A 22789-nucleotide genomic window follows, 5' to 3' on the forward strand; every position below is an offset into this window, starting at 1 on the left:
AAACAAGACGGTCGAGAAAGCACTTTTCAAGGAACTTCTGGTTTCATTGAGAAAAATTTCCCAACCCTATGAGGGTCCTATGCGTTCGGCAAGTGCCATGTACTGAAAACAGTGGAACAAGGACCTAGAGAGTCCTGGACTTTGTCTGCTTTTCTCCCTTTTCCCATCTTTGAACGGAGTGAGCAGTGAGTGACAGGGCTGTGGCCGCCACGTGGCCCCCATTGTTGCCCCCAGAGAGTGCCAAGGGGCATCGGCGCCCTCTTGGTGTCAAGGGCTCTTTCTGAGCTGACCAGCTCCTGGAGCCTCCTGCTCTTGTGTGAACTTTGTGCTTTTCAGAAGGAAGGCCCCTCCATCAGGCAGAGCAATGAGGCAAGTTTGCTCCCTTCCCCACCTCTTGCTACAAACAGCCCATCACCAAGCTCAGGGATACGAGGGCTATCCTCCTTTGGGATAGCTGACGCTCATGGCTGTCACCGAGCAGGGGACCAGGTGGGTAGCCGACGCCCACCCCTTGGTGCCTGCTGAGTGAGTGCCAGCTCCATGGTTCATAAGGGTGAACAAAGAACGAGTCACAAAGCCTCGTGAATGTGCATGGGAAAGTGAATGGCTGCAGCCAGGACCCAAGTGTGCAACATTTCCAGCGAATGGGAATGTGATCCACGTGGACCGGACACGTTAAACTTCCTTCCCCCCTTGGCCCAGCATGGAGGCCAGCGTGCGCCTAATACCTCTGGCCCATCCTCCACACAAACAGATCTCGGCTGGACCCCTTACCTTGCCCTGACGCTCCGGATGTGGACGTGTAGTCCTGAAACAAATATGCCGGCCCCTTTTACCTCCACCTCTAACATACGACCCACGCACGGGCTGGTCCACACTGGACTTTTGCAAGACCGATCTATTACTGTGCAAGACTGAAACGTATGGGGCCCGAGGCATACCTTGACATATTAAACAGCAGTATCATGAGATTGGATCGGCCTAGGGCAAGGGTTCTTCATTAAGGATGAGAATGGAATAACGTTTAGAACAAACTGACGAGCACGATATATTGGCAAGCTGGCTTGCTCACAAATCAGAAGACCTTTTGTGGGATTTGACTACAGGTGTTGTGCAAAGGGAGTCACTCGGAGCCCTGTGGACAAGAGACCCACATTCCTCCTCAAGAAGTAGAGGGAAACTGTGGCCTTTTGTGTGCTTCTCTGCCCATCGTATCACAAGAGAGGGCCCCAGTGACACCGAGATATGAAGAAGGTGCTTCCATGGGAGGATCGAGTGATGAGAGCAAGGCCTGGTGCAGGAGACGTTCCAAAGACTTTGAGTTCTCTGGTCAAGTCATGGAGCAGGCTGCACAGGCACATCCTGTCTCTTCCTCTGCCTGAGGCTATGTCCCTCCATCAGGATCAGGGGTCAGCGTGCCAGGTGTCCTGTCAGGTACCCGACTCTGAGAGCTCTGCATTGACTCAGGAAAGGCCTGGAAACTCAACTGCCATCCTTGGACCTTGTTTGGTACGGGAGAGCCCCTTGGTCTTGGTGTGTGACGTGAGAACAAGTTAGAAAAACAGCAGTGGGATCAGAATCCCTACGAGGTCAATCGTGGTCCTGCGTTAACAAAGGGCCTTGGTGGAAATCTACAAAATAGATATCGGCCTTCTCTTTCTCTCGTCTCTCTCATGAGGGAGGCGGGATCTGCCCCTAACTGGTGGGTTGGCCTCCCCACAAGCACTGTCCCTGGGCACCTTCCAATACGCTAGGGTTTTGGTTGGCCACACATTTCTGATAGCACATTGAGAGGGGCCCAAGCAAAACCTACATCACCATAACGTGGACACCGGCAGACTCGTTCTTGAAGGAAGTCAGTATGTCTCTCAGACACTGGGTGTAAATAAAACCTTATTTTCCTCTCCAACAGAGAGCCAAGTTGTGTCCATGGAGACACAGAGTGCCTATGTTCTTCATCGGAGCCGACATTTGGAGAATGTTGAGACTGAAATGACTGTCAGTCTCCCGTCAACCTGGTTGTACCAGGAGTAAGAGATGCCTGTCAGCTTAGGCAAAGGGAGCCCTCTGAAAGACGACACACAGGAACCTTGCCATCAAGACGCCTGCAGTCTTTCTTCAGGAGCTAGAGATTGCTAGCTTTGTCTGCCCCTTCCAGGATCTCTGCCGGTTGTTGGAGGCAGCAGAGTTTGAGATGTGGCTATTGGGTGCTGCTGCTGGCTCTTGCTCAGGTGTCCGGAACAAGGACTTTATTCCCTATTCTGGAAGGGGCTCTTCTCACAGTGACCCACACCTGGTTCATACTGCCCATGTGTAAGCTGTCTGCTGCTCAAAATGAAACCCACTCAGTCAAGCCAGTGAGCAAAGCCAGACAGCTCCCCTTCGCCTCCTCCACCAGAGCAGGCCAAGCAGCATCCTGTCGGAGGCCATTGTTCCTTTGGTATAGCAGAGCCGAAAAGCCCTCACTGAGCACAGGGCCAGAGTGGGAGTCTGTGGCTTACCCCAGGGTGCCAGCTGAGCGAGGGACAGTTCTGTGGCCCCTACGTGTGAGCAAAAACGTTATGCCGAAGGACAGCCATGGGAAGAAAATGACTTAGGAGGCGCGCCAAAGCTCGACATTCCATAGGGGAACTGGATCATTCTGGGAAGATGAGGTCTTCGTCATCTTCATTTCTTCTCGGCCCATTGATGGGCACTGCAACCTCTGCTCCAGCATACCTACCAACTTTCTCCACTGGGCATCTTGCAATGACCCAGGCCTCGTGATGTCCGTATACCTCTGAAGCCAGACGAAGGGGTGGTCCTTTGGGAAAACCCATTGCACGCTCGCAGGGACTTCGCCACGCTCTCCACTTGAAGGCAGAGGCTGTTCCTCTGAGAGACTCACTTGGAATGAAGCCCAGGGAGAAACTCTTTTGGAAGTAGAGCAAAGGGGTGCAAAATGATAGTTGGCGTGCTAGAGGTCTTCCATCACAGATGGGGATGGGAGACCGTTGTGAGTGAAGGGGCTAGCACAGTCTTTCAGCAAGTTGACTCTCTCAGGAACTAGAAACAGCTACGGGCTTGGGGAAAGGGACCTCTCTCCGGGCCCCACCCGGAACACTGCCATCATGAGGCCTCCATTATTCCTTCAAGTAGAGAGGGGAAAGGCCTGGCTTTGGAGGTCTTTCCTTGCCATCCTATCGGCAGATAAGGGCAGCAGAGATGTAGCAGGGTGTATGTGGAGCACTGAGGTGTTGTGTTTGCTAGGCGTGTGGTGTCTGGAAAGGGCATGTGTATGTGGACTATCAGCAGTACGTCTCTGGTGTATGTGTGCTGTGTGCATTTCTGTGCATGGTATATGTGAAAGTGTGCGTGGGGGTGGACGGCGTGTGCTGTATAGGTCGTGTGGTGTGTGTGGTGTCTGGACTATGTGACGGATATTTTGTGTATGTGATGTGCTTTGGGTATGTTCCATGTAAATGGCTCATGACGTAGGGTGTGTGTCCAATGCGATTTTGAAAGCAGTGTGTAATCGTGTGGCACGTGGGAGGTTTGAATGCGTGGGTACTTGCAGTGTGTTGTTGTGGTAGGTTTTGTCTCTGTGCGGCGTGTTGGTGTTTACGTGTTTCTTAGGCACTGTGGCAGGTGGAAGTGCGGTGTTTGTGGTGTGTAAGAAGAGGTAGGTGTGCGGAGCGTGTTTGGTGCATAGACCTTGGTGAGTTGGTTAGAGCGTCGGTCATAGTGCGGTGGGTGTGAAACAAGAGAATTCGGTGTGTTAGTTGAGAGGCAGGTTCTCCACATTGTTGTCTCCCAGGATTGAGGGTATGGAACCTTCCTTAGAGTTCCTCGAATAGGGGTCCAACCATGTCTAACGTAGTGAAACAAGATGTTAGGCGAAAGATGGTTTCTTCGTGGTTTATTTTCAAGGCGCTGAGTGTATGGTACAGTCATTATGCATTCAGGCCTAGATTTTCCATCACTTCTCAGCTGGGGAACAAGAGGCTAGTTGAACGATGCTTTCTCCACAGTGTTTTACCACAGAGTTGAGTATATATACGGTACTTTCCCTTTAAGCCCCGTATATATTTTCAAACACGTCCAATGCGTAGAGAAACAAGTTAGTTCAAAGACGTATGCCCCAGGGTGTTTCACACGGTTTCCTACACTCTCGCTGTAGGCCCTGCCTGTGTTTTCAAACAGTTCTCACTGAGTGAAACCCCATGTTAGTTGACAGATGGTTTCACCACACTGTTGTTTCACAGGGTTGGGTACATGGCAAAAGTTTCGGTGTCGGCCTGGCATGGCTTTGAAACACTTGTAACTTAGTGACACAAGGTGTTAGTTGAAGGATGCTTTCCCCACGGTGTTGTTTGCCAGAGTTGAGTACATGGCGGCACTTAGGCCTAGGCCCCGCGTAGGTGTTCACACGCTTCTGGCATAGTGAAACCAGATGTTACTTGAAAGAGAGTTTCCCCACAGTCTTCCCCCCCCACCCCCACCCCACCCCCACCCAAGGAGCCGAGCTCATAGTTCCCAGCATTGGTTTACACGCCCTTCTAACGGAGCGAAACAAGATGTTCATTGGAAGATGTTTACCCCACAGAGTTGAGTCTATGGCATGGTCCACGCATGGTTTTCAAACACTTCTAAATTAGCGAAATCAGCCGGTAGTTGAAAGACGGTTTCCCCACAGTGTTGTTTCACAGAGTGTAGTGTGTGGCACTTAGCTTACTGTAGGCCTCGCACAGGTTTTCAAACAGTTCTCTCTTGGTGATATCTGACGTTAGTTGAAAGGCTGTTTCACCACAGTGCCGTTTCACAGAGTGGAGTGTATGGCACTATCCGCCTAGGACCCGCATGTGAAGTCCAACGTTTCTAACAGTGAAAGCAGATTTGAGGGGAAATGTGGTTTCTCCACCGTGCTGGTTCGTGGTTGCGTATATGGCACTTTCCGGGCAGGCCCTGCATAGGTTTTCAAACTCTTCTGACTGTGTGAAACCAGACGTTAGTTGAAAGAGGTTTCCTCCACAGTACTCTTTCACACTGTCGAGGGTACGTCGCTTTCCACATCATCCCTTCCCCCCGCCCCCCACCCCCAGGTTTTCAAACATTTCTACCTTAGTGATACAAGATGTTAGTTCAAAGTAGATCCTCACAAAGTGCAGGTGGACCTCTGGCATTGGCCCCACAGAGGTTTTGAAACACCTCTAACTTACTTAGTGAAAGCAGATGTTAGTTAAAAGATGATTTCCCCACTGTGTTGTTTCTCAGAGTAGAATATACGGCACTTACCCTGTAGGACCCGCCTAGGTTTTCAAAGCCTTGTCACTTATTGAAACCTCAGGTTACTTGACAGACTGTTTCACCACAGTGTTGTTTTACAGAGTTGGGTGTATGGCCCTTTCAGCATAGGCCCCACAAAGGTTTTCGACACTTCTAACTTAGGGAAGCAAAATGTTAGTTGAAGGATGGTTCCCCACAGTGTTGTTTCACAGAGTTGAGTACACGGCACTTTAGGCACAGGCCCCGCATAGTAGTCAAACACTTCTAACAGACACTACATGTTACTTGAAAAGAGGGTTTCTCCACAGTATTTTTCACAGAGTCGGGTTTATATCACTTTCCGCACAGTCCCCAGCACTGGTCTGCAAACACTTCTAACTTACTGAAACATGATGTTAATCGAAAGATGTTGATCCCAGTGTTGTGTCACAGAGTTGAGTACATGGCGCTTTCTGACTGACTGGGGCGTGCATCGGTTCTCAAACACTTCTGAATTAGGGAAATCAGATGGTGGCTGAAAGGTGGTTTCACCACACTGTGGTTTCACAGTTGACTAGATGGTACTTCCCTCCTAGTTCCCCACGTGGGTTTCCAAGCACTATCCAACTTAGAGAAACAAGACTTTAGTTGACGATGGTCTCCCCAAAGGGTCGTTGGACAGGGTTGAGTATATGGCACCTTCTCCCTGGAACACGCGTAGGTTACTTAGTGAAACAAGATGGTGGTTAAAGAGGTTTCCCCACAAGGCTGTTTCACAGAGTCATATGGCACTATCGGCATAGTCCCCGTGTGGGCTTTCAAACATTTCTAACTTCGAGGCACCAGACGTTAGTTGAAAGATGCTTTCTCTACAGGCTTCTTTCACAGAGGTGAGTATATTGCACTGTGTTCATAGGCCTCGCATGAGTCTTCAAACACTTCAAACTCAGTGAAACGAAGTTTAGGTGAAAGAGCGCCTCCCCCCAACAGTCTTGTTTCAGGGGGTCGAGTATTTATTTGGCACTTTCCGTGTAGGTCATGCTTGGGTTTTCAAACTACGTTAACGTTGTAAAACCAGATGTCAGGTGAAAGGTGCTTTCCCCACAGTGTGCTTTCACAAAGGTGAGCGTATGGTACTTTCCTCATAGGGCGGGCGTAGGTTTGCATACACGTCTCACCTAGCGATGTTAGTGGAAAGATGGTTTCCCCCACAGTGTTGTTCCACCGATTTCAGTACATGGCACTTTCCACATGTCCCTTCCCACATCGATCCCCACAAAGGTTTTCAAGCACTTCTACCTTAGTGATGAAAGATGGTCCTTGAAAGGCCGTTTCCGCCAAGTGCTATAGAAGGCATTTTCGGCACAGGTCCCGCAGACATTTTCAGACACTTCTGACTGAGTGAACCGAGATGTTAGTTGAAAGACGGTTTCCCCACGGTGTTGTTGTTTCACAGAGTCGAGCCCATGGCACTCGCCGTCTAGGCCCCGCATGTGTATTCCAACCCGACTGACTCAGCGAAGGATTGTTTCTCCACCGTGTTGGTTCACAGAGTTAAGTATATGGCTCCTTCCACGTCAGCCATGCAAAGGATTTGAAGCCATTTTCACTTTGTGAAAGAGGATGTTAACTGAAGGATGTTTACCCCACAGTGCTGTCTCATAGAGTTGAGAACACGTGCTTTCCGCCTAAGCTGCGCACAGGTTTTCAAACGCTTCTAACAGTGAAACAAGATGTTAGTTGAAAAATGGCTTTTCCACAGTAATCCCTCACAGTGTCAATGATAAGTCCCTTTCCTAATTGTTGTCCGCGTAGCGTTTCAACCACGTCTAACTCAGTGATGCAAGATACTAGTTGAAAGATGCTTTCCGCAAGGTGCAGTTTGACAGAGTTGAGTATATTGCACTTTGGGCATAGGCCCCACAGAGTTTTGAAAACCTTTTAATTTTAGGGACACGAGATGTCAGTTGAAAGATGGTTCCCCCACAGTGTTGTTGTTGGAAAGATGGTTTGTCCCCATTATTCTCTCACGGCGTCGAGTATATGTCACTGTCCTGATCGTTCCCCACATAGATTTCTCAAGCCTTTCTAAGTTAGTGAACCGAGACGTCAGTGGAAAGACGGTTTGGCGACAGGGTTGTTTCACAGAGTCGAGAATATGGCCTTTGGCCTGTAGGCGCCGCACTTGTCTTCAAAGAGTTGTCGCTTCGTGAAACCTGATGTTAGTGGGAAGTTTTTCACCACAGGGTTGCGTCACAGAGTTGACCATAGGGCACTTTCGCCGCAAGCCCCGCAAGTTTGTCAAGGAGTTCCAACGAAGTGAAGTGGGATGTTAGCGGCAAGGTGGTTTCCCCACAGCGTTGCTTCAACAGAGGTGAGTCAGTGGCCCTGACCGCGTAGGCCCCGCATACTGGACGTGTCCAAACAGTTCTCAGTGAATTCAGATGTTAGTTGAAAGACTGTCTCACCACAGCGTAGATTGCCAGAGTGGCGTATAAGGCACTTTATGTGTCGGCCCCATAAGCGGTTTGAACCACATCTACCATAGTGAAACCTGATGATTTTTGAAGGATAGTTTCAGCACACTGTTTGTCCCATTCAGAGTTGAGTGTACGGCACGTTCGTCATTGGCCCCGCATAGTTTTTCAAACGCTTCTAACTTCTGAAGCAAGATGTTCGTTGAAGGATCGTTTCCACACAGAGTGTCTTTGCCAGAGTTGAGTAAAAGGCACTAGCCCTTAGGCCACCCGTGCATGTTCCAACGAACTTGTGACTTAGTGAAACCAGATTTTGGGTGATGGCTTCCCTTCAGCGTTGTTTCCACAGAGTGAGTAAATGGCACTTACGTTGCAGGCCCCGCGTAGATTTTTTTCAAGCCGTTCTCACTAAGGTGAAATCAGGAGTTAGTTGAAAGAGAGTTTCACCACAGTGTTGTCTCCCAGAGTGGAGTACATGGCGCCAGCCGCCTTGGTCCTGAATGTGTATTCAAGCGTTTCTAACTTCGTGAAAGCAGATTCTAGGGGAAACATGCTTTCCCCACCGTGATGTTTCCAGAGTTGCGTCCATGGCACTTTCCACAGTAGTTCATGCATAGCTTTTCAGAGTCTTCTTTGTGAAACTTGATAGTTAGTTGAAAGCTGTTTCTCCGTGCTGTTTTTTTTCGCAGAGTTGATTACCTGGCCCTGGCCACATAGTCCCCGCCTCGGTTTTAATACGCTTCTATCTAGTGAAACAAGATGTTAGTTGAAAGACGGTTTGTCCACAGTGTTCTCTCAGTGTCGAATGCATGCCACTTTCCACATCGTTCCCCGTATAGGTTTTCAAACACTTCGAACGCAGTGATACGAAATGTTGCTTGAACGACGGTTTCCGCCAAGTGCCGTTTGCCAGAGCTGAGTATATGGCAGTTCCGTCACAGGCTTTGCATAGTTTTTGAAACCCTTCTAACTTGGTGAAACGAGGTGGCAGTTGAAAGATGGCCTCCCCACGGTGCTTTTGCACAAACTTGAGTATGTGGCGCTTACTCTGTAGGCCCCGCCTACGTTTTCAAAGAAGTCTGTCTCACTCGGTGAAACCAGATCTGAGTTGAAAGACGGTTTCACCACAGTGTTCTTTCACAGAGTGGAGTATAGGTCACTTTTGGCCTAGGCCCCGAAAGGGTTTCCAAAGAGGTCTGTCTCACTTAGTGAAATCAGATGAGCGTTGAAAAGGAGTGTTTCAAAACAGTGCTGTTTCACAGAGTGGAGAATATCGCACTATGTGCCTAGGCCCTGCACGTGTAGTCAGACTTTTCTAATTTAGTGAAATCAGTTCTTAGATGACACATTGGTTCCTACTCAAGTGATGTTTCCAGAGTTGAGCATACAGCTCTTTCCTTGTAGGTGATCCATAGGTTGTCAAACTATTTTAACTTGAAGCCAGATGTTAGCTGAGAGATGTTTTGTCCACAGTTTTCGCACATAGTTGAGTATATGGACCTTTCCGCATAGTTCCCGCATAGGTTTTCAAATCCTTCTTAGTGAAACAAGATGGTAGTTGAAAGGTGCTTTTGTCCACAGTATTCTCTCACAGAGTCGTGTATATGTCACTTTCTGCAGCCTTCCCCGCATATGTTTTCAGATACTTCTAACTTAGGGAAAAAAGATGTTAGCTGACAGATTGTTTTTGCAAAGTGCCGGTCGATGCGGCTGAGCATATGGCTCTTTTGGCCTAGGCCCCGAATAGGTTTGCAAACAGTTCTCACCTGGCGAAACCAAGATGAGAGTTTCAAAACACGAGTGCTTGGCGAAGTGCTGGTTGGCACAGTTGAGGCTATGGCACGTCCGGCATTGTTTCTGAAACAATTCTAACTTAGTGAAACGAGATAGTTAGTGGAAAGAGCGTTTCCCCACAGTGTTGTTTCACAGAATCCAGCATACGACGCTCTCTGCCTAGCCCCCGCATTGCTCTTCAAACAACTCTAACTTAGTGAAAGGACATGTCAGTTGAAAGATGGTTTCCCTACAATGTTGTTTCACGGAGTTCAGTATATGACACTCTGCCCAGGCCCCGTATATGGTTACCACCACGCCTAACTTTGTGACAAGAGATCTTCCTTGCAAGACGGTATCCCCACAGTGTTTCACAGAGTAGAGGATATGGCGCTATCCGCATAGTCCCCGCCAGGGATTTCAAACACTTCTACCTTAGGGAAACGAGATGGTCGTTGAAAGATAGGTTCCCCAAAGCGCTACTTGACACCGTTGAGTACATGTAACTTTCCTCATAGGCTGTGCAGGGTTGTCCAACAACTGCCAAGGTAATGAAACAAGATAGTCGTTGAAGGATGGCTTCCCCACAGTGTTTTCGCACGGTCGCGTAGACGGCACTTGCACTTTCCGCTTAGACTCCCGATAGATTTCCAACACTTCTCACTTCGTGAAACACGCTGTAAGCGGAACGATGGTTCGGCAACACTGTTGTTTTACGGCACAGTCCTCATACTTCCCTTGCGTGGGCTTTCAGACGCTTCTATCTTAGTGAAACAAGAGGCTCTTTGAAAGACGGTTTTGTCCACGGTAATGTCTGCCAGTCTCGGCCGTATGCCCTTTTCCTCATCGTTCCCTGCATAGGTTTTTAACAATTCTCACTCAGCGATACAAGATGTTAGTTGAAAGCTGGTCTCCGCAAAGTGCAGTTTGAGAGTTGAGTGTGTGGCACGTTGGGCGTAGGCCGCGCTTATTGTCTCAAACCCTTGTCACAGTGAAAGGGGATGTTAGTTGAAAGATGGTTTCCCCTCAGTGTTGTTTCTCCGCGTTGAGTATACGGCACTTACCCTGTAGTCCCCGCATAGGTTTCAAGCGGTACTCACCTAATTAGCGAAACCAGATGTTAGTTGAAAGATTGTGTCGCCGCGGTGTTGTGTCCAAGAGTGGTTTCAAAGAGCATGACACTTTCGGAATAGGCCCTGCATAGGCTTTCAAACACTTCTAACTTGGTGAAACGAGATGTTAGCGGAAAGATGGTTTGTCCACAGGAGTCTCTCACAGTGTCGTGTATGTGTCCCTTTCCACATCGTTCCGTGCATGGGTTGTCCAACATTTCGAACTCCGTGATGCAACATTGAGTTGAAAGATGGTTTCCGCACAGCGCAGCGTGATAGAACTGGGTGTGTGGCGCTATCGGCATCGGCCCCGCCTAGTCTTTCAGACCCTAGTGACCTAGTGAAAACGAGACGTTTACTTGCAAGATGGTTCCCCCCACCCCCACCACCCCCCAATGTTGCTTCTTAGAGTTGCGTATATGGCACTTGCCGTGTAGCCCCCTCCCCACACGCATCGGTTTCCAAGCAGTTCTCAGTGAACTCAGATGTTAGTTGAAAGGATGTTTTACCACGCTGTTATTTCAGAGCGGAGTGTATGGCACTTTACGTGATGGCCCCGTAAGGGGTTTCAAACACACCGAACCTAGAGAAACCAGATGTTTGTTGCAAGATTCTTTCACCCCAGTGTTGTTTCACAGAGTCGAGTCTATGGCACTGTCCGCTAGGCCCCGCATGTGTAGTCAAAAACACTTTTCACTTAGTGAGACCAGATATTAGGTGAAAGATGTTTTCCCCACAGTGTTGTTTCACAGAGTTGAGTGTGTGGCCCTTTCCCTGTGAGTGATTCATAAGTTTTCAAACTATCTTAACTTACTTTGTGAAACCAGATGTGAGTTGAAAGACGCTGCGTCTCCACGGTGTTGTTGTGTTTTGTTTGTTTGTTTGTTTGTTTCACAAAGTTGACTATATGTCCCTTTCGGCATAGGCCGCGCACAAGTTTTCCAACCCTTCTCCCTTAGCGAAACAAGATGTTAGCTGAAAGACGGGTTTCCCTATAGTGTAGTTCCCAGATTACAGTATATGGTGCTTTCCGCCTAGGTCCCGCCTAGGTTTTCAAACACTTCTACCCTAGTGAAATGACGTGTTAGTTGAAAGATGGTTTCCACACAGTGTTGTTTCACAGAATTGAGTATAAGACACTTACCCTGTAGGGCCCGCATAGGTTTTTCAGACAGTTCTCACTCAGGTGAAACGAGATGTTAGGTGAAAGATAGGTTGGTTCCCCAAAGTGCTGCTTGACCGGGTTGAGTGTATGGCACTTTCCCCACAGGTGCCGCATAGGTCTTCAAGCGCTTCTAACTTAGTGAAACGAAATGTTACTTGAGAAATAGTTTCCCCACAGTGTTTCACGGTGCCGAGTATACGGCACTTTCCGCACAGGTTGCGGGAGAGTTTTCGAGCACGTCTAACTTGGGGACAGCGGGTGGTAGTTTCTTTGAAAGAAGCTTTCCCCACAGTGTTGTTTCACAGAGTGGAGTGTACGGCACTATCCTCCTAGGCAACACATTATTTCCACTAATTCTTAGCGGAGGGAGATGGAAGGAGCCGGATGGCTTCCCCGTAGTGCTCCTGGACAGATTTGAGCATACGGCGCCTTCCGCGTAAGCTCCACATAGGTTTTCAAAGACGTGTCACTTAGTGAAACGTGATGTTCGTGGGCAGACCTTTCCCCCTACGTGCTGTTTGACGGAGGATAATGGCACTTTACTCATGAGCCCCACAGAGGTTTTCGAACACTTCTACACTTGTGAAACGAGACGTTTGTTTCACAACGGTTTCAGCACAGTGATGTGTGACAGAGTTGAGTATCTGGCACTTTCCGTGTAGGCCCCTCATGGGTTTTCCAACACTTCCAACTTAGTTGAACCAGTGGTTTTTGAAAGTTAGTTTCCCTACAATGATGTTTCACAAAGTTAAGTCAACGGCGCGTTCTTTATACTAACAGACCCAGGATTTCTCCACTTGTAACAGTGAAACATGATATGAGTTCAAAGATTCCTACACAGTGTTGTTTCACAGTGTTGCTTCTAGGGCACTTTCCTTGTAGGTGTCGCACGGGTTTTTCAAACACTTCTAACATAGCGAGCCAAGGTGTCAGTTGAAAGATGGTTTCCCCCACAGATCGCAGTATATGGCACTTCCCTCCTAGGCCCCCTTAGGTTTGCAAACACGTCCAACTCAGGGAAACAAGATGTTAGTTGAAAGATGGTTCGTCCACACTATTCTCCCACCGTGTCGAGTATATGTCACTTTCCACATCGTTCCCCACATGGGTATTCAACCATGTCTAACTTGGCGATACGACACGTCAGTTGAAAGATGATGGTTTCCGCATGGTGCCGTTTGAGGGACTATAAGGCACTTTCGGCAAAGGCCCCGCAAGTTTTCCAAACATTTCTAACTTAAGGAAACGAGGCGTTCGTTGAACGTTAGTTGAACGTTTAGTCGAACTGTTAGTTCCCCACAGTGTTGCCTCACAGAGGAGAGCAGATGGCGCCTCCCTTGTAGGCACCCTATAGGTTTTAATCACTTACTGAACCCAGACGTAAGTTGAAAGGTTGTGTCACCACACTGTTGCCTCACGGAGTTGACTGTATGGTAGTATCCCAATAGGCCCCGCATATCGTTCAAACACTTTTAGCGTACCGAAGCCAGATGGTAGTTGAAAGACGGTGTCGGGACACTGTTGTTTCACAGTCTTGAGCTTACGGCGCTTTCGTGGCGGACCCCCATGGGTTTATAGACCCTTCTAACAGCGAAACCAGATGATATCTGAAGATGCCTTCCCCACAGTGTTGTTTCACAGCGTTCAGCATATGGCCCTATCCGCATAGGCCCCCGCATGGGTTTTTCAAACACGAAGTTCGAAGTTTGTGATAACATTTGCGGGGGGAAATGGTGACTGTGACATACACTCCATCCTGTGTGAAAATATTGTGGAGAGACGTTCTCTCAACTAAAGTCTCGTCTCACTAAGTGAGAAGTGTTTGTTTCAAAACCTATGCGGGGAACGATGAGGAAAGTGACAGATACTCGAGGGCGTGAGAGAATACCGGGGGCGAACCAACGTTCAACTAACACCGGGTTTCACTGAGTGGGCACTCTTTCCAAACCTATGCGGGACCTACACGGTAAGGGCTGTATACTTAAATCTGAGAGAAACAATGTGGAGAAAGCGCCTTTCACCTAACATCTGGTGTCACAAAGGCAAAGTGCTTTGAAATCCTTCGCAAGACCTACACGGAAAGTGCCATACCCTCAACTCTGTGAAACGACACTGTGGGGAAACCATCACCCCAAATCTGGTTTCACTAAGTTAGAAAGGTTTGGGTCCAGTGTATGCGGGGCCTAGGAGGATAGTGCCGTTTGCTCAACTCTGGCAAAGGATACTGTGGGGAAACCATCCTTCAACTGACAACTTGTTTCCCAACTTACAAGTGTTTGAAAACCTATGCGGGGCCAATGACGAAAGTGCCATGTACTCAACTCTGTGCAACAACAGCGTGCTGAAACTTCACCAGCACACAGCAGGTTTCACTATGTTTGGTGTGTTTGAAACCCCACAGGGGTCCAACACCTTAAGTGCCGTATACACCACTCTGTCCACCGGCACTGCGGTGAGGCACTCAACCGACATCTGATTTCACTCACTGAAAACTCTTGGAAAGCCTATGCGGAGCCGACATGTTAGTAAGTGCCATTTACTCAACTCTGTGAAGCAACAGTGTGGGGAATCCATCTTGCAACTAACATCTCCTTTCACTTAAAACGGACAAACGCTGCGGGGCTTGTGTCGAAAGCGCCATATATGCACTTCTGTGAAACAGCCCTGTGGTGACAAACTTTCCACCATCAGGTTTCACTAAGTGAGAACTCTGAAAACAAATGCAGCGCCTACAGGGTGTGCGCTCGATACTCAACTCGGTGAAACAACACGATCGCCATACCATCTCTCAACTAACATCTCGTTTCACTCAGTTAGAAATTTTTCACCTAACATCTGATTTCCCCAAGCAAAAAAAAAAAAAAAAAAAAAAAAAAAAAGGTTTCAACTCTTTTCCACGACCTACCAGGAAGGAGGCAAGCACTTAACTCTGCGAAACGGCACTGTGGGAAAAAACCTTCTTTCACCTGAAATCTGGTTTCACTAAGTTACAAGTGTTTGAATACGCCTGCGGGGCCTAGGCGAATAGTGTCATATACCTAACTGTGAAACAACACTGTGGGGAAACTGTCTTTCCAATAACACCTCGCCTTACTGAGTTAGAAGTGTTCGAAAAAGTGTGAAGACGCTTGCCGAAACCGTCTTAGAACTCAGCTCCGTCCAACTGCACTTTGCGGAAAACATCTTGCTACTGACATCTTTTATCACTAAGGTAGAAGGGTGTGAAAACCTTGGTTGGGGATCGATGTGCAAAGGGACATTTACTCGACACTGTGAGAGAATACTGTGGACAAACGATCTCCCACCTAACATCTTGTTTCACTGAGTTTCGGAAAAACCTGTTTGAAAACCCATGCGGGGTCTATGCGTGAGGGGCCATATATACTCAACTCTGTGAAACAAGACGGTCGAGAAAGCACTTTTCAAGGAACTTCTGGTTTCATTGAGAAAAATTTCCCAACCCTATGAGGGTCCTATGCGTTCGGCAAGTGCCATGTACTGAAAACAGTGGAACAAGGACCTAGAGAGTCCTGGACTTTGTCTGCTTTTCTCCCTTTTCCCATCTTTGAACGGAGTGAGCAGTGAGTGACAGGGCTGTGGCCGCCACGTGGCCCCCATTGTTGCCCCCAGAGAGTGCCAAGGGGCATCGGCGCCCTCTTGGTGTCAAGGGCTCTTTCTGAGCTGACCAGCTCCTGGAGCCTCCTGCTCTTGTGTGAACTTTGTGCTTTTCAGAAGGAAGGCCCCTCCATCAGGCAGAGCAATGAGGCAAGTTTGCTCCCTTCCCCACCTCTTGCTACAAACAGCCCATCACCAAGCTCAGGGATACGAGGGCTATCCTCCTTTGGGATAGCTGACGCTCATGGCTGTCACCGAGCAGGGGACCAGGTGGGTAGCCGACGCCCACCCCTTGGTGCCTGCTGAGTGAGTGCCAGCTCCATGGTTCATAAGGGTGAACAAAGAACGAGTCACAAAGCCTCGTGAATGTGCATGGGAAAGTGAATGGCTGCAGCCAGGACCCAAGTGTGCAACATTTCCAGCGAATGGGAATGTGATCCACGTGGACCGGACACGTTAAACTTCCTTCCCCCCTTGGCCCAGCATGGAGGCCAGCGTGCGCCTAATACCTCTGGCCCATCCTCCACACAAACAGATCTCGGCTGGACCCCTTACCTTGCCCTGACGCTCCGGATGTGGACGTGTAGTCCTGAAACAAATATGCCGGCCCCTTTTACCTCCACCTCTAACATACGACCCACGCACGGGCTGGTCCACACTGGACTTTTGCAAGACCGATCTATTACTGTGCAAGACTGAAACGTATGGGGCCCGAGGCATACCTTGACATATTAAACAGCAGTATCATGAGATTGGATCGGCCTAGGGCAAGGGTTCTTCATTAAGGATGAGAATGGAATAACGTTTAGAACAAACTGACGAGCACGATATATTGGCAAGCTGGCTTGCTCACAAATCAGAAGACCTTTTGTGGGATTTGACTACAGGTGTTGTGCAAAGGGAGTCACTCGGAGCCCTGTGGACAAGAGACCCACATTCCTCCTCAAGAAGTAGAGGGAAACTGTGGCCTTTTGTGTGCTTCTCTGCCCATCGTATCACAAGAGAGGGCCCCAGTGACACCGAGATATGAAGAAGGTGCTTCCATGGGAGGATCGAGTGATGAGAGCAAGGCCTGGTGCAGGAGACGTTCCAAAGACTTTGAGTTCTCTGGTCAAGTCATGGAGCAGGCTGCACAGGCACATCCTGTCTCTTCCTCTGCCTGAGGCTATGTCCCTCCATCAGGATCAGGGGTCAGCGTGCCAGGTGTCCTGTCAGGTACCCGACTCTGAGAGCTCTGCATTGACTCAGGAAAGGCCTGGAAACTCAACTGCCATCCTTGGACCTTGTTTGGTACGGGAGAGCCCCTTGGTCTTGGTGTGTGACGTGAGAACAAGTTAGAAAAACAGCAGTGGGATCAGAATCCCTACGAGGTCAATCGTGGTCCTGCGTTAACAAAGGGCCTTGGTGGAAATCTACAAAATAGATATCGGCCTTCTCTTTCTCTCGTCTCTCTCATGAGGGAGGCGGGATCTGCCCCTAACTGGTGGGTTGGCCTCCCCACAAGCACTGTCCCTGGGCACCTTCCAATACGCTAGGGTTTTGGTTGGCCACACATTTCTGATAGCACATTGAGAGGGGCCCAAGCAAAACCTACATCACCATAACGTGGACACCGGCAGACTCGTTCTTGAAGGAAGTCAGTATGTCTCTCAGACACTGGGTGTAAATAAAACCTTATTTTCCTCTCCAACAGAGAGCCAAGTTGTGTCCATGGAGACACAGAGTGCCTATGTTCTTCATCGGAGCCGACATTTGGAGAATGTTGAGACTGAAATGACTGTCAGTCTCCCGTCAACCTGGTTGTACCAGGAGTAAGAGATGCCTGTCAGCTTAGGCAAAGGGAGCCCTCTGAAAGACGACACACAGGAACCTTGCCATCAAGACGCCTGCAGTCTTTCTTCAGGAGCTAGAGATTGCTAGCTTTGTCTGCCCCTTCCAGGATCTCTGCCGGTTGTTGGAGGCAGCAGAGTTTGAGATGTGGCTATTGGGTGCTGCTGCTGGCTCTTGCTCAGGTGTCCGGAACAAGGACTTTATTCCCTATTCTGGAAGGGGCTCTTCTCACAGTGACCCACACCTGGTTCATACTGCCCATGTGTAAGCTGTCTGCTGCTCAAAATGAAACCCACTCAGTCAAGCCAGTGAGCAAAGCCAGACAGCTCCCCTTCGCCTCCTCCACCAGAGCAGGCCAAGCAGCATCCTGTCGGAGGCCATTGTTCCTTTGGTATAGCAGAGCCGAAAAGCCCTCACTGAGCACAGGGCCAGAGTGGGAGTCTGTGGCTTACCCCAGGGTGCCAGCTGAGCGAGGGACAGTTCTGTGGCCCCTACGTGTGAGCAAAAACGTTATGCCGAAGGACAGCCATGGGAAGAAAATGACTTAGGAGGCGCGCCAAAGCTCGACATTCCATAGGGGAACTGGATCATTCTGGGAAGATGAGGTCTTCGTCATCTTCATTTCTTCTCGGCCCATTGATGGGCACTGCAACCTCTGCTCCAGCATACCTACCAACTTTCTCCACTGGGCATCTTGCAATGACCCAGGCCTCGTGATGTCCGTATACCTCTGAAGCCAGACGAAGGGGTGGTCCTTTGGGAAAACCCATTGCACGCTCGCAGGGACTTCGCCACGCTCTCCACTTGAAGGCAGAGGCTGTTCCTCTGAGAGACTCACTTGGAATGAAGCCCAGGGAGAAACTCTTTTGGAAGTAGAGCAAAGGGGTGCAAAATGATAGTTGGCGTGCTAGAGGTCTTCCATCACAGATGGGGATGGGAGACCGTTGTGAGTGAAGGGGCTAGCACAGTCTTTCAGCAAGTTGACTCTCTCAGGAACTAGAAACAGCTACGGGCTTGGGGAAAGGGACCTCTCTCCGGGCCCCACCCGGAACACTGCCATCATGAGGCCTCCATTATTCCTTCAAGTAGAGAGGGGAAAGGCCTGGCTTTGGAGGTCTTTCCTTGCCATCCTATCGGCAGATAAGGGCAGCAGAGATGTAGCAGGGTGTATGTGGAGCACTGAGGTGTTGTGTTTGCTAGGCGTGTGGTGTCTGGAAAGGGCATGTGTATGTGGACTATCAGCAGTACGTCTCTGGTGTATGTGTGCTGTGTGCATTTCTGTGCATGGTATATGTGAAAGTGTGCGTGGGGGTGGACGGCGTGTGCTGTATAGGTCGTGTGGTGTGTGTGGTGTCTGGACTATGTGACGGATATTTTGTGTATGTGATGTGCTTTGGGTATGTTCCATGTAAATGGCTCATGACGTAGGGTGTGTGTCCAATGCGATTTTGAAAGCAGTGTGTAATCGTGTGGCACGTGGGAGGTTTGAATGCGTGGGTACTTGCAGTGTGTTGTTGTGGTAGGTTTTGTCTCTGTGCGGCGTGTTGGTGTTTACGTGTTTCTTAGGCACTGTGGCAGGTGGAAGTGCGGTGTTTGTGGTGTGTAAGAAGAGGTAGGTGTGCGGAGCGTGTTTGGTGCATAGACCTTGGTGAGTTGGTTAGAGCGTCGGTCATAGTGCGGTGGGTGTGAAACAAGAGAATTCGGTGTGTTAGTTGAGAGGCAGGTTCTCCACATTGTTGTCTCCCAGGATTGAGGGTATGGAACCTTCCTTAGAGTTCCTCGAATAGGGGTCCAACCATGTCTAACGTAGTGAAACAAGATGTTAGGCGAAAGATGGTTTCTTCGTGGTTTATTTTCAAGGCGCTGAGTGTATGGTACAGTCATTATGCATTCAGGCCTAGATTTTCCATCACTTCTCAGCTGGGGAACAAGAGGCTAGTTGAACGATGCTTTCTCCACAGTGTTTTACCACAGAGTTGAGTATATATACGGTACTTTCCCTTTAAGCCCCGTATATATTTTCAAACACGTCCAATGCGTAGAGAAACAAGTTAGTTCAAAGACGTATGCCCCAGGGTGTTTCACACGGTTTCCTACACTCTCGCTGTAGGCCCTGCCTGTGTTTTCAAACAGTTCTCACTGAGTGAAACCCCATGTTAGTTGACAGATGGTTTCACCACACTGTTGTTTCACAGGGTTGGGTACATGGCAAAAGTTTCGGTGTCGGCCTGGCATGGCTTTGAAACACTTGTAACTTAGTGACACAAGGTGTTAGTTGAAGGATGCTTTCCCCACGGTGTTGTTTGCCAGAGTTGAGTACATGGCGGCACTTAGGCCTAGGCCCCGCGTAGGTGTTCACACGCTTCTGGCATAGTGAAACCAGATGTTACTTGAAAGAGAGTTTCCCCACAGTCTTCCCCCCCCACCCCCACCCCACCCCCACCCAAGGAGCCGAGCTCATAGTTCCCAGCATTGGTTTACACGCCCTTCTAACGGAGCGAAACAAGATGTTCATTGGAAGATGTTTACCCCACAGAGTTGAGTCTATGGCATGGTCCACGCATGGTTTTCAAACACTTCTAAATTAGCGAAATCAGCCGGTAGTTGAAAGACGGTTTCCCCACAGTGTTGTTTCACAGAGTGTAGTGTGTGGCACTTAGCTTACTGTAGGCCTCGCACAGGTTTTCAAACAGTTCTCTCTTGGTGATATCTGACGTTAGTTGAAAGGCTGTTTCACCACAGTGCCGTTTCACAGAGTGGAGTGTATGGCACTATCCGCCTAGGACCCGCATGTGAAGTCCAACGTTTCTAACAGTGAAAGCAGATTTGAGGGGAAATGTGGTTTCTCCACCGTGCTGGTTCGTGGTTGCGTATATGGCACTTTCCGGGCAGGCCCTGCATAGGTTTTCAAACTCTTCTGACTGTGTGAAACCAGACGTTAGTTGAAAGAGGTTTCCTCCACAGTACTCTTTCACACTGTCGAGGGTACGTCGCTTTCCACATCATCCCTTCCCCCCGCCCCCCACCCCCAGGTTTTCAAACATTTCTACCTTAGTGATACAAGATGTTAGTTCAAAGTAGATCCTCACAAAGTGCAGGTGGACCTCTGGCATTGGCCCCACAGAGGTTTTGAAACACCTCTAACTTACTTAGTGAAAGCAGATGTTAGTTAAAAGATGATTTCCCCACTGTGTTGTTTCTCAGAGTAGAATATACGGCACTTACCCTGTAGGACCCGCCTAGGTTTTCAAAGCCTTGTCACTTATTGAAACCTCAGGTTACTTGACAGACTGTTTCACCACAGTGTTGTTTTACAGAGTTGGGTGTATGGCCCTTTCAGCATAGGCCCCACAAAGGTTTTCGACACTTCTAACTTAGGGAAGCAAAATGTTAGTTGAAGGATGGTTCCCCACAGTGTTGTTTCACAGAGTTGAGTACACGGCACTTTAGGCACAGGCCCCGCATAGTAGTCAAACACTTCTAACAGACACTACATGTTACTTGAAAAGAGGGTTTCTCCACAGTATTTTTCACAGAGTCGGGTTTATATCACTTTCCGCACAGTCCCCAGCACTGGTCTGCAAACACTTCTAACTTACTGAAACATGATGTTAATCGAAAGATGTTGATCCCAGTGTTGTGTCACAGAGTTGAGTACATGGCGCTTTCTGACTGACTGGGGCGTGCATCGGTTCTCAAACACTTCTGAATTAGGGAAATCAGATGGTGGCTGAAAGGTGGTTTCACCACACTGTGGTTTCACAGTTGACTAGATGGTACTTCCCTCCTAGTTCCCCACGTGGGTTTCCAAGCACTATCCAACTTAGAGAAACAAGACTTTAGTTGACGATGGTCTCCCCAAAGGGTCGTTGGACAGGGTTGAGTATATGGCACCTTCTCCCTGGAACACGCGTAGGTTACTTAGTGAAACAAGATGGTGGTTAAAGAGGTTTCCCCACAAGGCTGTTTCACAGAGTCATATGGCACTATCGGCATAGTCCCCGTGTGGGCTTTCAAACATTTCTAACTTCGAGGCACCAGACGTTAGTTGAAAGATGCTTTCTCTACAGGCTTCTTTCACAGAGGTGAGTATATTGCACTGTGTTCATAGGCCTCGCATGAGTCTTCAAACACTTCAAACTCAGTGAAACGAAGTTTAGGTGAAAGAGCGCCTCCCCCCAACAGTCTTGTTTCAGGGGGTCGAGTATTTATTTGGCACTTTCCGTGTAGGTCATGCTTGGGTTTTCAAACTACGTTAACGTTGTAAAACCAGATGTCAGGTGAAAGGTGCTTTCCCCACAGTGTGCTTTCACAAAGGTGAGCGTATGGTACTTTCCTCATAGGGCGGGCGTAGGTTTGCATACACGTCTCACCTAGCGATGTTAGTGGAAAGATGGTTTCCCCCACAGTGTTGTTCCACCGATTTCAGTACATGGCACTTTCCACATGTCCCTTCCCACATCGATCCCCACAAAGGTTTTCAAGCACTTCTACCTTAGTGATGAAAGATGGTCCTTGAAAGGCCGTTTCCGCCAAGTGCTATAGAAGGCATTTTCGGCACAGGTCCCGCAGACATTTTCAGACACTTCTGACTGAGTGAACCGAGATGTTAGTTGAAAGACGGTTTCCCCACGGTGTTGTTGTTTCACAGAGTCGAGCCCATGGCACTCGCCGTCTAGGCCCCGCATGTGTATTCCAACCCGACTGACTCAGCGAAGGATTGTTTCTCCACCGTGTTGGTTCACAGAGTTAAGTATATGGCTCCTTCCACGTCAGCCATGCAAAGGATTTGAAGCCATTTTCACTTTGTGAAAGAGGATGTTAACTGAAGGATGTTTACCCCACAGTGCTGTCTCATAGAGTTGAGAACACGTGCTTTCCGCCTAAGCTGCGCACAGGTTTTCAAACGCTTCTAACAGTGAAACAAGATGTTAGTTGAAAAATGGCTTTTCCACAGTAATCCCTCACAGTGTCAATGATAAGTCCCTTTCCTAATTGTTGTCCGCGTAGCGTTTCAACCACGTCTAACTCAGTGATGCAAGATACTAGTTGAAAGATGCTTTCCGCAAGGTGCAGTTTGACAGAGTTGAGTATATTGCACTTTGGGCATAGGCCCCACAGAGTTTTGAAAACCTTTTAATTTTAGGGACACGAGATGTCAGTTGAAAGATGGTTCCCCCACAGTGTTGTTGTTGGAAAGATGGTTTGTCCCCATTATTCTCTCACGGCGTCGAGTATATGTCACTGTCCTGATCGTTCCCCACATAGATTTCTCAAGCCTTTCTAAGTTAGTGAACCGAGACGTCAGTGGAAAGACGGTTTGGCGACAGGGTTGTTTCACAGAGTCGAGAATATGGCCTTTGGCCTGTAGGCGCCGCACTTGTCTTCAAAGAGTTGTCGCTTCGTGAAACCTGATGTTAGTGGGAAGTTTTTCACCACAGGGTTGCGTCACAGAGTTGACCATAGGGCACTTTCGCCGCAAGCCCCGCAAGTTTGTCAAGGAGTTCCAACGAAGTGAAGTGGGATGTTAGCGGCAAGGTGGTTTCCCCACAGCGTTGCTTCAACAGAGGTGA

General features: G+C 48.9%; 1 long non-coding RNA gene across 1 annotated transcript; it reads right to left on the minus strand.

Moving 5' to 3' along the window:
- Nucleotides 1-8080: 8080 nt before the first annotated feature.
- On the minus strand, nucleotides 8081-14628 carry LOC123384395. Its single transcript, XR_006595433.1, has 2 exons — nucleotides 11751-14628; nucleotides 8081-10943 (listed from the first exon to the last, which is right to left on the minus strand). It is a non-coding gene; the product is annotated as an uncharacterized LOC123384395 (long non-coding RNA).
- Between the last annotated feature and the right edge of the window lie 8161 nt (nucleotides 14629-22789).

This window comes from Felis catus, chromosome A3 (assembly GCF_018350175.1).
Source record: "Felis catus isolate Fca126 chromosome A3, F.catus_Fca126_mat1.0, whole genome shotgun sequence".
Taxonomy (NCBI): Eukaryota; Metazoa; Chordata; class Mammalia; order Carnivora; family Felidae; genus Felis; species Felis catus.